Here is a 17627-nt window from a genome sequence, read left to right as displayed (position 1 = left end):
AGAAAAGAGAAAAGCTACAGCATGGTTGTTTAGTTGTGAAGTGCTTGGTCCACTTCCATCAGGCTTTTCTAATCGTCCTTCAATATAGAGGTAGCTTTCATGTGGTAAGGTGTAAACATCTTGTTGATTAATAATAAAATGAATTTCATCATTGTTATTTAATCCAAACGTAAAAGGTTGATAGGAATGAAGCTCACTTCGTACTACACCTTCACGACTTTCTACTGTATTCGTAATGTCTAGCATTTCTTCCATTCTGTTGTAGTAGTGTATATCCTAAATCTTGGAGTATCTGCTTATGGGTATCCGTTAACTCGATGAGTCTCTGCACACATGTAGTATGTCTTCGGAATGTACACCGTGTTTTATAGATGGTTTTCATACTGGTTAAAGATGTAGTTTGTAAGCTACGTACGCGTGCTGATCTAAATGAATAAGCTGATTATGTTTATTTACAAGTCTAAGAGTAATGTTGCTAATGTGTTTTACAGACACAGGGTGATAAAGAACTACTGCTGGTTTCTCACAAATAGTATATCCACGTTCCTCTGCAACACTAAAGTCGTGCAGGACGTGCGAAGGTTGTAGATTACTATTCACGTCTGTAATAATATTACAAGTAATGTTCACATTATAATCATCGAAGAGTTTTATAGGTTGATCAGACTCGTGACGTACGTTCGGTAGGAGCTCCCTGGATGAAAATCCAAGCAGTGGTCCAATCGAATCAAGTTGTGATTTGAAGTCAATCTTAAATGATGATTCAATAACACATTTATGTGTAATGTTGCTTATAGTGATTGAGAACTTGTAATTATGATTACTAAAACTATCTTCCCCAAACTGATCAATTAACGTACTTTCAATATAGTCGTGAATATCGTCTACTGTATAACTACCTGAGGGTAGTGTTAGCACATACTCATCGTAATAGAACTTATTTAAACCATCACGCACATTATAGATTTTATTGTAGCTTTCAAACGATACTAGTCCAAGACTATGCGGCTGATAGCTAAGTTCGATTGGTGGATTAAAATAGACGGTTGTTTCAGGTCCTTCTCCACGTACAGCAAACGTTCTTTCACTGTTCGTCATCACGTAGACACTAATGCACTTTCTCTACTGTCTGGGTTTGATATAAGAACATAAGACATAATCGTCCGCACATGCGTGTATTAAAGTTTTGCACACTTTTTTTATTGTAAACAATGTCTGCACTGCTTCCGAAATAACGTATGAGCTCAAAACGAGGAGGTAAATCTCCATAGCTATCAAAATACCACACTTTAGATTTACGTCTTACATAAGCAACGTAATGAGTTCCAGGTCCACGACTGTCGTCCAAGTTAATTACGGCACTTTCACGTTCACGTGGGCGCACTGGTAGTTGATCGCGCATATACACTCCTCGAAAATAATGAATTCCTAGTTGTTTGGCAAACGTAAAAACTTCATCATGCGTTAGAGCTCGATATGGCAGTGCATTCAGTAGACGTTTTTTGGAGAAATGTAGATACCAAGCCCTTTCTTGTATGGCGCTAGCTTCATGTTCACACCTTTGCCTCGTAACGCAATTGCCTCCATCGTCTTGTTATGACGTTCACTCTCTTTCAACTGTTGTTTCGCTTCTTCTACAGCTTTGACAGTTCTCGCTACAGCACTAGCACCACTTAGCAATGACCCTAAAGCTGCTAACCCAGCAAACAGCGCAGGAAGAAATCCTCCTCGTTTTGGTAGAGGAATAATTAGTGCACGTTTACTAAATATTGCTCTGCACTTTGGAGAAATTCTCGCTCTTGCTGCGCGTAACGCCTTAGTAATAGCTACACGAGGATTGTATTCCCCTCGAATAGCTTTTTGCGCAGCCTTTATAACATCTTTCCATCCAACAGTTTTTACTTTCTTCTTCTTCTTCATGTCGTTTGGATATCGTTGTTTCACCATGCTGGACACGACTTTACTAGTCAAGAGCAAATCATAAACTAACCGTTGCCTCTTGCTTCGTTTAATATATATATTACTATTACGTACTTTATGATTCAGTTATCATGAAGATTATAAAGCAGCAAGACACGCTACCTGTTACCGACATTGTACCACATCTCTTACCTAGTTCTAGTACAACTACAAGAAAACGTCATGGAACGTTGTTTCCTTTTACTGTTCGATATATTATATCAGGTCCGTCGGGATGCGGTAAAACAAATCTTTTACTCACACTTATTACTTCTGTAAATGGTGTACGCTTCGAGAATATTTACGTTTTCGCAAAGTCACTCTATCAGCCGCTATATACTATTCTACAAACTGTAATGCACGATCTAGTTAAAGATGGAATAAGATATTTTAAATTTAATTCACATGAGCAAGTACCATCACCAGACGATGTGCTTCCTAATTCTCTTATGATCTTTGATGATGTCGCAACAGAACAGCAAAACGTTATTCGTGCATTCTTTAGTATGGGTCGGCATAAATATGTTGATTGCATCCATTTGTGCCAAACCTATTCTCGTGTGCCTAAGCAGTTGATACGCGACAACGCAAATGTTATTGTGCTTTTTCGGCAAGATGAGCGCAACATGCGACATGTGTATAACGATCATGTTAACACTGATATGACATTCGATGACTTTAAACGTATGTGTGCTAAATGTTGGTCATTACACCGTTACAGCTTTTTAGTTATTGATAAAGAAAGTGATGTACAGCATGGACGATATCGCATGGGTTTCGATCATTTTATATGCATTAACACAGAATTACAGTAACTACTTGATTAAAAGCCATCATCATGTTAACATCTAGCAAGGAGATCACGAAACATATCATCCAAGCTCGAAACAATATTCGACGGAAATTTAAAGAGCTTAAACGTATTCAAGCAGACACGGATTTATTTATAAAACACAACTAAGTACACCACTCAAAGAAATTTTTAATTCTACCTCATTACCGCAGTCTACTTCAAGTTTTGCTTCTATGCAAACATCATATCGTAAAGAGAAGCATGAAGAAGAAAAGCATGAAGAAGATACGGAAGAGAAGAAGCAGGATGTAGATCAACAAGAGGAAGATAAGGAAGAAGGAGAAGAAAAACTTAATGATACATCACCATCTAAGCGTGTTGAGTTTTTAACTACAGATGTTATTGCTGAAACACCTACTACATCGACGCAAAATCTACCATCTTTGTCTGAGGTTATGATTACACCAGAGTATCGCAATCAGTTTAGAACTTTTATTCAAGATACCTATGGATCTCTCTTTGCACCTTATATAGAAAAACTTTTTACAGGACAAACTGACACTACCTACGGTATTCGCTACGAAGATGACTGTTTCCGGATAGGAAATTCAAATGTTAAGATTAATAGCAACACACTCATTGTAAAAGGTGTTACCTATAAACCTACGAAAGGACTCTTAGAACTTCTTTTCTCACGAATACCTGACAAGGATATAATTTTACAAGATGATCTTAAAAAATATAAAGCAATACTTTTTGCTACTGACGCAACACGACGTAATTACAAGAGAACAGAAGCTGTAAATGCGAATAAGAGTTACAAGTATCGTGAGTTTATTTCTAAGCTGTTTCCGACTGCACGTAGTCTAGATGTTATCTACAAGCCTTTGTCGCCGTATGTGGATGTAAGATACTGGAATGACCCAAACTTACTCGTTGAACGATTACAACTTTTAAGAGCATCGCAAGAGGCTGGTCACACTGGTGACGGATCAGAAATTCTAGAAATAGAAAGAGAACTACGTTATGCCGGTATTATTTTGTAATGGCTCGTCAAGAGAAGATCTCACCTGTAAAGGTAAACATCGCACATGAGTTATATAAACCAGCACATCGCACCTACTGTCGCAGACGCGTTATTACACGAGGAAAAGATGATCTCTGGCAAGCAGAATTAGTAGAAATGATTCCATATGCTTCTAGTAATAAGGGGTATAAGTATCTACTTACTGTTATCGATGTGTACTCGAAGTTTGCTTTTGCACAACCCGTGTGTTCTAAAACAGCAGCTCAAGTTAAAGAAGCATTTAAACATATTGTTGAAGAATCGAAACGCTGCCCAAGGCTTCTTCAAACTGATCAGGGTAAAGAGGTTTACAACAAGGATTTTTCTTCTTACCTCAAGTTACTTGGCATTCAACACTACTCTACGTTCAGCAATCTCAAGGCAAGTGTTATAGAACGCTTTAATCGTACACTCAAAACAATGATGTGGCGAGAATTTACAGCGCAAGGTTCATATCGTTGGATTGATCTGCTACCTAGACTTTTACCTACCTACAACGATACACCTCATCGCACTATCGGAACAAGGCCACGTCTTGTTACAAAGAATACACCTCGTATAAATGCTATTCATCTTGTAATTAAAACAGCTGATCCACGTCGCCATCGCTTTAAAGAAGGTGATTTTGTTCGCATCAGCAAACACAAGTCTATCTTTGCAAAAGGATACACACCTAACTGGAGCACTGAAATTTTTCAAATCAGAAGTGTTAAGCTTACTAATCCAGTTACGTATTTACTTCGCGATCTCAGAGGACAGCCTACTGAAGGAGGATTCTACATCGGAGAACTGCAGAAAACAAAATATCCTGATCACTATTTAGTTGAACGTGTTATTCGACGTCGTGGCAATAAACTGTATGTTAAATGGCTTGGTTTTAATAACAGCTTTAATTCATGGATTAATAAAGAGGATGTACTTTAAATCTTATGTGTGTTTTCTTTTAATCCTCTACGTTTCCTTTCTTCTAAGTCACTAGGACATGCTGTAGGATTAAACAACACCTGTAATATGTTTGGACAATTCATATTTATTTTAGAATATATATATACATTTTTATCCTTTGTTTATTTTGCGGTCTTTGTCACTCAGTTTTCGTTTTATTACACCAACAACGACAAGTGCTGCTATATTCTTCTGAGCAGCTAAAGCACTAGGTAATAACACACACACACACACACACACATACACACACACACACACACACAGCATAACTGTACGAAGCAGATTTTAACAGCTACACGACATACTCTATGCAGGCAGCATGTAACTACGTGTCAGGCGAACGTGTTCTAGGGGCGCAGGGGAGATGAAGCACGAAGAAAAGAAGATCAATCACTCTATTGATGAGTCCACGCCCAACATGCTTCCTCATATTTCTCCCAGCACGTTTCTTCACCTTTTCCTTGTTTACTTTCTCCACAGCCATGATAAGTGTTTATAAGCGAAGACAACTCGTTAGTTTTAGGTCCGTGATACAGTTTAATTAGTTGACATGTACGGCACTGTCTCACAGAAGTTCGTCTACCTAACCTCACGTCTTCATGATGTAAACTACACGTTTGAAGCTCTGACAAAACAGGATCTTGAGTGCACTCACGAGGCACCTTATCCCAAATCTTCTTTACAGCATTCGCAGCCACATTAACCAAAAATGCCTTTGGTAATGCATTTAACTCTTCTTCAGTAAAAGTGTTTAGTTTCTTTTTGCATGCATAAAACTTTACGATCGCCTTTTCAACTGCGTTACACTTAGTATCTGTTAGAAATGACATGATGTCTTTACTCTACAAATGTTTCTTTTACAGTAAGGTTATTTCGACACTGCAGTTTACATACGTTGTTCACTTCCCGACATGCACTGCGACACAACCAATCAAAGAGCATGCATACATGTTGTAAAGACTGTTTACTTGTTTCTCTGCTATGCTCTTTCGGAAGAGTTTTAAATGATGAGCACCCTAATTCATGCATGTCGATAATTTCACATGATGATGGTAGAAAATCACGCAACCATTCTTTCTTTTCACAACCCTTTAAAAGAACAAGATCTGCTCTTGACAAATGTGCATTCATCATTAAAAGTAGAAAACGATAAGGTATTCCTTTTTCTTCCCACTTCAAACCTAAATTGTTTTCAATCCACTGAGACTGCTTTTTATCTTCATCTGTTTGCAAACAGTAAGGGAACGGTGGGCTAAATACTAAACTAACAAGTTTTCGAGCCCACAACACACTGCAATCTAACACAGCCACCTCTTTAAACACAAATTTGTTTCCGTTTACTTTAAAGCCTTGCACATCAACTATTAATGTTTTCGTCATGTTTGCACTCCACACTCTATCACTGTTTCTCGAAGACTAAAGCTTTTAGTCAACGAACGGGTTTAAACATACACAATGACGTCATCAATGCAGCACGTGCTTACTCTAGCTTTCCCGATGCGTGATTAAACTTGTTCGAATTTACCGCCACCACATTTCAACTAAAGAGTGCAGCATCGAGGTAAGCGATGTAAGATGGCGGTAGCTAACGATGGCAGCACTGTGCTCTCTGGATTAAAGATGGCTGCTTGTCATAAAGATTTTTCAAATTATCCGCCACCACATTTCAACTAAAGAGTGCAGCACTGAGGTTTGCGATGCAAGATGGCGGGTGACAGCTTGTCAAGTAGATTTTTTTCAAAGGTAAGTAGCTAAAGAGGGCAGCACTAAGGTTAGCAATGCAAGATGGTGGATGACAGCTGTGACGTAAAGAATTACCCGCAAGATAGCACCACGATGCTCTTTTCATTAAAGATGGCAGCTTTTCAAATAGAATTATTCAAATTAACCGCCTCAAAGGTAAGTAGCTAAAGAGGGCAGCACTGTTCTCTCTGGATTAAAGATGGCTGCTTGTCGAAAAGAATTGTTCAAATTATCCGCCACCACAAAGAGGGCAGCATGGTGCTCTCTTGATTAAAGATGGTAGATGACAGCTGAAGAGCACATAGAATTCGTTTCCAAACAAGAGTACGTGGAATTTACCACCACCACATAGAGTGCAGCACTGTTCTCTGTAGATTAAAGATGGCGTATGACAGCTGACGAAATTACCCGCATGGTAGCAGCACGGTGCTCTGTTGATTAAAGATGGCAGATGACACCTGTCAAAAAAAAGCACATGGCTTTGTTTCCAAACAAGAGCACGTGAAATTTGCCGCCACCACATTTCAAACTAAAGAGGGCAGCACTATGGTCTGTTGATTAAAGATGGCGGATGGTAGCTGTCAAAAAAGCACGTGAGTTTGTTTCCAAACAAGAGCACGTGAAATTTTTCAATTTGCCGCCACCACATTTCAAAGGTATCTAGCTAAAGATGGCAGCACTGTGCTCTGTTGATTAAAGATGGCGGATGACGGCTGACAAAAAAGCGCGTGAGTTTGTTTCCAAACAAGAGCATGTAGAATTTGCCGCCACCACATAGAGGGCAGCACGGTGCTCTCTTGATTAAAGATGGCTGCTGTCATGTGGAATTGCCTGCCACCACAGGTATCTAGCTAAAGAGGACAGCACGGTGCTCAAAGATGGCTGCAGTCAAAAAGCATTTTTCAAATTATCCGCCACCACATTTCAAAGGTAAGTAGTTAAAGAGGGCAGCACTGTGCTCTATGGATTAAAGATGGCGGACGACAGCTGTCAAAAAACACGTGGCTTTGTTTACCTCGCGCTAGTTAGGTTAAGTTGGTAGCACTATGGTTTAGACCCGTCAAGATGGCAGCACTGCGGATGACAGGTGACGAATTTGCAGCTACTGCGATGAAGAGGGCAGCACAGTGCTCTGTGGTTTAAAGATGGCGGATGACAGCTGTCAAAAAAGCACGTGGCTGTCGAAAAACACGTGGCTTTGTTTACCTCGCGCTAGTTAGGTTAAGTTGGCACTACTGAGGTTTAGGCCCATCAAGATGGCAGTACTGAGGTTAGCGATGCGTTGTTGTCTGTCAAAAAGCACGTGGCTGTCAAAAAACAGGTGGCTTTGGTTACCTCGCGCTAGTTAGGTTAAGTTGGTACTACTGAGGTTTAGGCCCGTCAAGATGGCAGTACTGAGGTTAGCGATGCGTTGTTGTCGATGACAGCTGTCAAAAAGCACGTGGCTTTGTTTACAAATTCAAATTTCCCGCGTGTGGTGGAGGAGACCTCTGGGAGGCCTCTGGCTGTGGTGGTGGTGGTGGAGGTGGCCTCTGGGAGGCCTCTGACTGTGGTGATGGTGGAGGTGGCCTCTGGGAGCCGGAGGAGGTGGTGGCCGCCGAACCATCCAATTATACTACTCACGTACAAAATAAATTAGTCTTGAATACTATCTGAGTGATCGCAAGTGGGATGCCACCGGTTAAGTTCTCCTTAAATGTGTAACACTAATCACGTGGAAGCAAATCTCTTAATGTTCAGCGTGTTTGGAGCTTCGTAATATTTTATAACATAGTGTGTCTCGAACTTCGTAATTAGTTCCTCCAGAGAAACGCAAGATAGCGTATATAGTTAACCAACTCTCTTCATCTGATAAAGAACAAACGAGCAAAGATCCTAGGGTGTACCACAAACGGAGCCTTTTGGAACAACACACTTTAGGCTGGAGTGATTGAATTCAACTGACTAACGAATCCTGGCTATTCGATGGTGTCAATGCATTATTTTATCGGTTCATTTTTTGCATTGTGAGGAGTCTTGTGAAGTTTTATTGACCACAGTGAGAAGCACTGCCACACGAATATGTCAGAAAGCAAATAAAATTTGAAAGCCGTAAATAGCACAGTCATGCGTATATGGGTTCAAATGAAGTGGTCAATCGAAAACTTCTTTCGTGTTTTCTACTTGTGGTTATTATTTACCCAGGTAAGTCAGGTTATAAACATAGAGTTACATTTCCTTGAGTTTCAGAGTTATTATACAAGTTTCTTTTTTTGCTACTGGCTTTAAGTCGCACCGACACACATAGGTCTTATGGTGACGATGAGAGAGTAAAGGGCTAGGAGTTGGAAGGAAGCGGCCGTGGCCTTAATTAAGGTACAGCCCCAGCATTTGCCTGGTGTGAAAATGGGAAACCACGGAAAACCATCTTCAGGGCTGCCGAAATTGGGATTCGAACCCACTATCTCCCGGATGCAAGCTCACAGCAGCGCGCCCCTAACCGCACGGCCAACTCGCCCGGTATTTTACGAGTATTAATTAATGTGTTAAGCCAAGTGTTGTTCTTAACCGTGCGGGTTCTTTTATATCATAGTGAGAAAATATTAGATGATTTTGTGAAGAAAATACTCGAATATAACAAATAGAAACATTTTAACTGAATTTATATGAAGTCTACCACATTGTTTTAACTATGAAGAAATTTAACATGATAAAAACTACGTTCATACCAAACACAGACTGAAAGCATTCAAGAAAAGGGGTGGATTAAACTGCTTACAAACATACTGTCACTTGGAAAATCTATAGTAGGGCCTATACCAATATTCTCCATCCAAATGGTGAGACTTCAAACGTAGTCTCACGTTATGTTAATGCTATATTTAAGAAAATGTCAAAATATAAATCACCACTGTTATATACTTTTCAGCATGAATCCAGAACGCACAATTGTTTTATGTCGTGCTGACAGAGGCAGGTTTAATGGCGACGATGGGATAACACAGGGCTAGGACTGGAAAGGAAGCGACAGGAAACTTAATAAAAGTACAGCCTCAGAAAATGCCTGGTGAGGAAATGGGACACAACGGAATACCATTTTCAGAGCTGCCGACCGTGGGGTTCAAACTCGCAATCTCCCGAACGCAAGCTCATAGCTACGTGATCCAAAGCACGTAGCCATCTCACTCGGTACCTAGTCCTTCAGCGTAATTTTGGTACAGACAGAGAGAATTGGCTGTATTGGTCGGGTCACGTAGTTGTTAGCTTGCATTCAGGATACTATGGACTCGAACCCACTGTCAGCAGCTAATTTTCACACCAGACAAATATTGGGACTGAGCTTCATACGTCACGATCGCTTCCTGTCCTACTCCATCGTCACCATAAGATCCGTCTGAGTCGATGCTACGTAAAATCAATAGAAAAAAGGAATGTTGTGCGATTGCAATGTACGTTGGAACTGAGAAATCATGTGCCTGTTTTAATCAATGTGAGAATACTTTATAAGAGCATCGAAATATATCATCTTATAAAACGAAATATTATATATTACATTGCCATTGATTAATATCGTCAAAATATTATTCCTAATTCTGAGAACGTGACTTGAAGGGAAGTGGTATCATAGGCTACTATTTTTACTGAAAAAATCAAGCTTCTGGGGGTAAGTCGTAAATCACTGAAATACATTAGTATTCTTAAGTATTAGGCTTCTACGGAAATTTCTTTGACACAGCCGCAGTGTATCCTTATGCGTTCTTTAAAATTTAGGAAGTATGTCTCTAAATCAATTATCATCCCCCTGAGTTTGTACATACGCGGGCGTGGCGCAGATAACTTTTTTGTATGTCGCACGGACATAGATGTCTTATAGGGACGATGGGATAGGAAAGGGATAGGGGTAGGAAGGAAGCAATCGTGGTTTTAAGGTACAGCCCCGGCATTTGCCTGGTGTGTATATGGGAAACCATGGAAAACCATCTTCAGGACTACCAACAGTGTGGTTCGAACCCACTATCTCCCGAATGCAAGCTGATAGGTACGTGACTTAAACCACGCACCTACTGTCTCGGCTGTAGATATTATTGATTTTATGACCAGCAAAGTTTCTTTTAACGTACCAGTAAAGCTACCAACACAAGGCTGACTTCTTTGAGCACCTGGGGCTGTACCTTAATTAAGGCCACGGCCGCTTCCTTCCCACTCCTAGCCCTTTCCTGTCCCATCGTCGCCGTAAGACCTATCTCTGTCGGTGCGACGTAAAACAACTAGCAAAAAAAAAAAAAAAAAAAACCTGGCAAGTTATGCTCTAAAGGCCAGCGCTCTACTCCCTGAGCTACTCAGCCTTGTGTGTACTGTAGGTTTATGTTCCCACAATGGTGCAATCATTGCGCACTAAGAGCCCGTCATATCACTCTGTTATTCCATAATATATTGAGTGAGGAGAACTTAGACAAGCTCAGTATCACGGGATTCTATATATACCGGGCGAGTTGGCCATCCGATTAGGGTCGCGCATCTGTGAGCTTGCATCCGGGAGATAGTGGGTTCGAATCCCATTGTCGGCATCCTTGAAGATGGTTTTCCGTGGTTTCCCATTTTCACACCAGGCAAATGCTGTGGGCTGTACCTTAATTAAGGCCACGGCCGCTTCCTTACCACTCCCAGACCTTTCCTATCCCATCGTCCCCATAAGACCTATCTATGTCGGTGCAACGTAAAGCAAATAGTAAAAAGGGATTGTGTATCGAGCGTGAAATTATAAAAATTATAAACCAAATACCCGATGTGGCATGCATTAAAAATTCAAAAGGTAAGAACTTGAGTAAGTGGCATTACTGCAATGCTACACATTATGGTATCTAGCAGTTTAATGCAGTGGAAGTGTTCATTGCGTCTCATATCTCTGTCCTTTTTTGGTCTGCAAACCGCCTTAGAGATCTGTGTTACGCCAGATAGCAGAACGCACCAATAAATACCTCGTGAACAGCCGTAGCGCGCGCTGTGCATTTTTAGCTTATGGACTTGACAACAATGCAACCTGTGTGGTAAAATACCTGTAAATTTGTTTCATTGTTTTAGTATAATAATGGTGGTCATGTTACATGTAACTGTTTATTGTCTATTCTACCAGATAGAATGTTGCACAGCGTCAACATTTTATGGTCCTCTAGTGCCGGATGAATTTGATTAACGGAAACTGCCATTTTACGTAATACCAGTACATACAAACGTGTTACCGTGCATTGCAAAGTGCTAGGACTTACTTCAGTGAAGCTTATGAATTAGTGTACGGCACTGGCTTGTGATTAGAACTGTGTGGGTTAACGAGAGTGTAGGAATGATCGTAAATATCGAATGAAGACAATGTAGGCCGTGTAGCCTTCTGCTAAAAGAAGCCGTTACATATCTGGAATTATAGTTCGAGTACAGGTAAACTTCCGACAACATTGATGGCGGCAAACCAGCTGTACGAGACAACGCGAGAAGCAGAACCTTCCCTGATGAAAACTACTGATCGTCGTGGAGAGATAAACAGTATCGAAGCAGATCCACAACAATGCTGGACACGTGGTGAGGACAATCTGATTCCTCCTATCCATATTTCCTTGATGCCTGGGCCTATATGGATAACAATGACAAACGTGCATTGATGAAAATACGAGCGATCATTAAATCACGTGGGACTCGTTTAAGTTAATTTGCAAATGCTTTTAAGGATGGTGACATTCTTAATGATGTTAAGGTTAGGGGAAAATTATTGGCGAGGATGATAGATGATTATAATAACAAACACAACTGGAAACTGTCGATCCCGTGGATGTGTCGCATGATGCAGATAGAGTGACTTAGTGAGAACTTATGCTTGGAGATGGAATAAATAATAGGAACGTTATTAAAAAATTAAGTTAAATCACCCCCGCTATCCGTTAACGAGAGTATCAACACTAGGAGCGTGGTGAACTTCCCCAAGCAGTGACCATCTTACCGATATTTAAATATCCTATTTGCTTTTGTGCTTGTCAGGTGAACAACAATCGTGTCATTGAGAATTTACCTGTGTCGCAAGATAAATTCAAGGTCACATGGGAATCAATTAGGAATCGATACAACAATCCTAGACTCATTTCTGATCTACACATCGGAATTATTATCCCTAGGTACCCAGTGCAAAACACGATTCACTTAAACAACTACGATTCTTAATAAACCAGCCCAGTAGAAACTTGAATTCCATTGAAGCTTTAAAAATCAGAATACCCTTGCACGAAATAATGCTATCGCATTAGTCTTAAACGCAGGAAACTATGGGAGAACAGTACTTCAAGTGAACTGCATCCCGGCTCGAAGGACTTCGTTCATTTCTTGCAGAGTATTTATCAAACATTGGAGACTGTTGAATCAAATAAGATGGGTACTGTAATTCAGGATGATGTGAAGCATAGTTCTAGCTTAGGAGGACCACGGAAATGCTTTGTCACCTCAAAATGCTATTACTGTGTATCATACATAATTAGAAAATGTAAAGTACCTATCAAAGCAAAAATTATGACATATAATCACATTTTTGGCCAATATTGACCTATGGATCAGAATGTTGGACTTGGACAAAATATCTGAGTAGATTACAAGCAAAAGAGATGCGCTTTCTGCGAGGGATCTTGGGTAAAACAAGGAGGTTCATGCAATCAATACTGATCTGCATTTAGGTCAGTCTCCCAGGTGGCAGATTCCCTACCTGTTGTTTTCCTAGCCTTTTCTTAAATGATTTCAAAGAAATTGGAAATTTATTGAACATCTTCCTTGGTAAGTTATTCCAATCCCTAACTCCCCTACCTATAAATGAAGATTTGCCCCAATTTGTCCTCTTGAATTCGAACTTTATCTTCATATTGTGATCTCCCTACTTCTAAAGACGCCACTCAAACTTATTTGTCTACTAATGTCATTCCACTCCATCTCTCCACTGACAGCTCGGAACATACCACTTAGTCGAGCAGATTGTCTTCTTTCTCCCATTTCTTCCCAGCCCAAACTTTGCAAAATTTTTGTAACGCTACTCTTTTGTCGGAAATCACCCAGAACAAATCGAACTGCTTATTTTTTGGATTTTTTTCCAGTTCTTGATTCAAGTAATCCTTGCGAGGGTCCCATACACTGGAACCATACTCTAGCTGGAGTCTTACCTGAGACTTGTATGCTCTCTCCTTTACATTCTTACTACAAACCCTAAACACCCTCATAACCATATGCAGAGATCTGTACACTTGATGTACAATCCCATTTTATGTGATTACCCCAATGAAGATATTTCCTTTTATTAACACATAGATACTTACAATGATCCCCAAAAAGAACTTTCACCCCATCAACGCAGTAATTAAAACTGAGAGGACTTTTCCTATTGGTGAAACTCACAACCTGTCTTTTAACCCCGTTTATCATCATACCATTGCCTGCTGTCCATCTCACAACATTGTCGAGGTCATGTTGCAGTTGCTCACACTCTTGTAACTTATTTATTACTCTATACAGAATAACATCATCCGCAAAAATCCTTACCTCTGATTCCACTTCTTTATATATATATCATTTTTATATATAAGAAAACAAAGTTCCAATAATACTGCCTTGAGGAATTATTACAGGGTCAGATACAGCTTCGTGTACTCTAATTTTCTGAGATCTATTTTCTAGAAATATAGCAACCCATTCAATCACGATTTTGTCTAATCCATTTGTACTCATTTTTGCCAGTAGTCTCCCATGATCCACCCTACCAGATGCTTTAGACAGGTCAATCGCGATACAGTCCATTTGACATCCTGAATCCAAGATATCTTCTATAACTTGCTGTAATCCAACAAGTTGAGCTTCAGTGGAATGACCTTTCCTAACACCGAACTGCCTTCTATCGAAAAATGTATTAATTTTGCAAACATGTCTAATATAATCAGAAAGAATGCCTTCCCAGGGCTTACATGCAACGCATGTCAAATTTACTGGCCTGTAATTTTCAGCTTTATGTCCATCACCCTTCCCTTTCTACACAAGGACTACTATAGCAACTCTCCATTCATTTGGTATAGCTCCTTCAACCAAACAATAGTCAAATATGTACTTCAGGTATGGTTATATATCCCAACCCATTGTCTTTATTATATCCCCAGATATCTTATCAATTCCAGCCGCTTTTCTAATTTTCAACTTTTGTATCTTACTGTAAATATCATTGTTGTCATATGCAATTTTAATACTTCCTTAGCATCAGTCACCTCCTTTATCTGGACATTATTCTTGTAACCAACAATATTTACATACTGCTGACTGAATACTTCCGCCTTTTGAAGATACTCACACACTCCTCTTGTTAATTAATTATTCCTGGAATGTCCTTCTTGCAATCCTTTTCTGCCTTAAAGTACCTATACATACCCTTACATTTTTCACTAAAATTTGTATGACAACGTAAGAAGTGAAGTGAAACCATACGAAACACGCTACAGATCAACCATCTAAAAGAAGCTATAGAGAGAAACAGGCTGAAATGGTTAGGCCACGTCAAAAGAATGGGATAGGAAATATTGCCAAGAGCTCTGAAATGGACAGAATCTGAAAGAAGACCAATTGGAAGACATCGAACAAGATGGAGGGATAAGGTGGAGGATGACGTAAATTGGAGAGGACTACATTGGCAGACAGTGATGAACGATAGAATGTGGGAAGAAAGAGAAGATCGGAAGAGGCTATGTGGACGACCTGCGTAAGCAGAAACATATCAGGAAGGAGAAGAGAAGAATATGAGTTGACATTGTGCTCCACGGTTCGTACCGAAAATGGTGGACGAGAATGAAGAATAACAAGTACATTTGAATTACATTCCTTCAATGACACAGACAAGTGGTGGATGGAACAATGTGCTCATAAATCTGATATTGCTGGAGTTTCTCTGAATGGTGTCCGATAATATTCATCATAATCATCATCAATGTAAGTATATCACTGCAGGTGGTAATTATTGAAGCAGGCAAGCTTGGCGGATGACATCAAACCAAAATTTGCCAAGAGATGAAATGAAACCGGCAACTACTTGTGGAATGTATGGCGATAGAATTCTCTTGTCGGTGAACGTGGCCACAGTGTTCTGTGCACAGCTATTCTGAGTTATCTTGTTTATCTCTTCATTTCGACCGGTGGACCTTTTGGTAAACAGAACAGTAACTGGTAACTTGTTCAAGTGTAATTATGCGGGTACGTACTGCAACACACGTTCAGAGAAAAGTACGTCAAATTAAAATGAGAATCACTTCCGGCATTTCTAGCAGACTTTCTGTGAAATTATATTGCTCTTGAGGCTACTAAGCTTTCCACTTAACTATCTTAGAACTTCTTGCTTCTGCATCATCAAAGCCAGCTCGTCAGCTTTGTTCAAAACAAGCTGCCTCTCTAGAAATTTATATTCTACTGTACCAAGGTACAAAGTCTTCCCATTTAGTGCATCATGTTAGTGGTTAGTTTTATAGCTGAAGAATAATCTTCTCATTCTCGCTCAGTAAATTATAAGAAGATAGATAATCTCACACTGTAAGTGGTTTAGACGAAACGTGTTATTCTGAGCGGAGTTACGTTCTAATGTTCAATTGAACAATATTTGGAAACACAACGAACTTTAAACCTTGTATATCTAAGCACTTATTGGAGGTTTCTTTTGTTTATTTGATGGTAGACGCGTGCTTGGTTCGCCCGAGAGCACGTGACTTCGATTGATCGAGCAATAAGTTGAAAAATTAAGAAATAAAACTTTCCCTTCCGGAGAGGCACGTGGCTCTGAGATCCCCTCAGCCTGCATAATAAACTATGATTCCTGGGAGCGTGGGCGGTCGGGCATATAGTTACATTATTCCACTTACAAGGGGAGTGTATAGTCTGGTGGATACCGATTTAATTGAGCTTTCGCCCTGTTAATGTACAGTAGCTTGAATAAAAAATTAGTGCAATCTCGGTAAGTGTTTCGGCCAAATCCCAAAAGGTTTACACGAGAAACTTTACAGCAGTATTAGGGTTCAAAATATATATTGCATTGTTTACTTATGTATTTCAGTTTTAGCTCTGGTATCGAGAAATAAACAAGAATGTTAAAATTTGGCCTGAAACCTAACTTCATCCTCTACAAATAAGAACATGTCAGAATACGGCAGAGAAACGAAGTGAGTCAAGGAGCCGCGTGTTAGCTGTGCGGGTAGAATCAATGTTTTGAACTGACAGTGTGGCAATTAGGAGCTATCCTAAGTTCAAATTTTTATACTGAGCTAGGGCATCTTCAGTTTCATCATACTGATTCCTCGTTCCCAGTTACCATGCCCGGATAGTATTATTTATTACGAGTATTTCATACTCATTCCCTTAACTTTTGTCCTTTCTCTCGAGGACTAAACAAGAAAGAAATTAAAACTCTGCCTTGAGACTTTACGTAAAACAAGTAGAACAAACTAGAGATAAACTAACAAAAACTAGTATCGGGTCTGTCGACCCTAGTGCTCTATCACCGCTCGAAGCCGATTGGATACAGAAGCAACGAAGGCTCCCCTCAAGGTCCAGTTTTTCTCAAAGGCTGAACACCATTGCACAAAGATCTTCCTTTCACCTCGGGCGACAACGCAGTTCCCCCAAATTCCTATTCATTAGACCCCACATATTCCCAATAGAGATGAGGTCAGGATCGGTCCGAGGCAAAAGTATCACCCCTATCCCTGCCTGCGAAGCAACCCATTGATGAATTGCCTAATAGTTGAAAACCGTGTGAGTATCATCTATTCCTTACACAAAATAAACAGGAAAAGACACAAAGGTTAACAAACAGGCATGCAAACGTAATATATTTTGTCCAGATGCTCTGAGGTTGCTGAGTTATTTGGATTATCCACGGCGCATAACACTGATCAATAAAAAATTACTTTCGGAAGATATATTGGTATCCAACACACGTTCTAAGTCAACTGGAACTTTCTGATTTAAAATATACAAATTATTTGTCTCTATCAGCCACCGTTCTTGCGATAAACCACAGAAACTGCTGCGTGTACCAATGTTTAACATTGTATCAAGGAAAACAACTCGCAGACAAAAGTTTCACTAGAGCAT

This window comes from Anabrus simplex, chromosome 2 (genome assembly GCF_040414725.1).
Source record: "Anabrus simplex isolate iqAnaSimp1 chromosome 2, ASM4041472v1, whole genome shotgun sequence".
In the NCBI taxonomy this organism is placed as follows: Eukaryota; Metazoa; Arthropoda; class Insecta; order Orthoptera; family Tettigoniidae; genus Anabrus; species Anabrus simplex.
Note: the sequence above shows the minus strand (reverse complement) of the source record.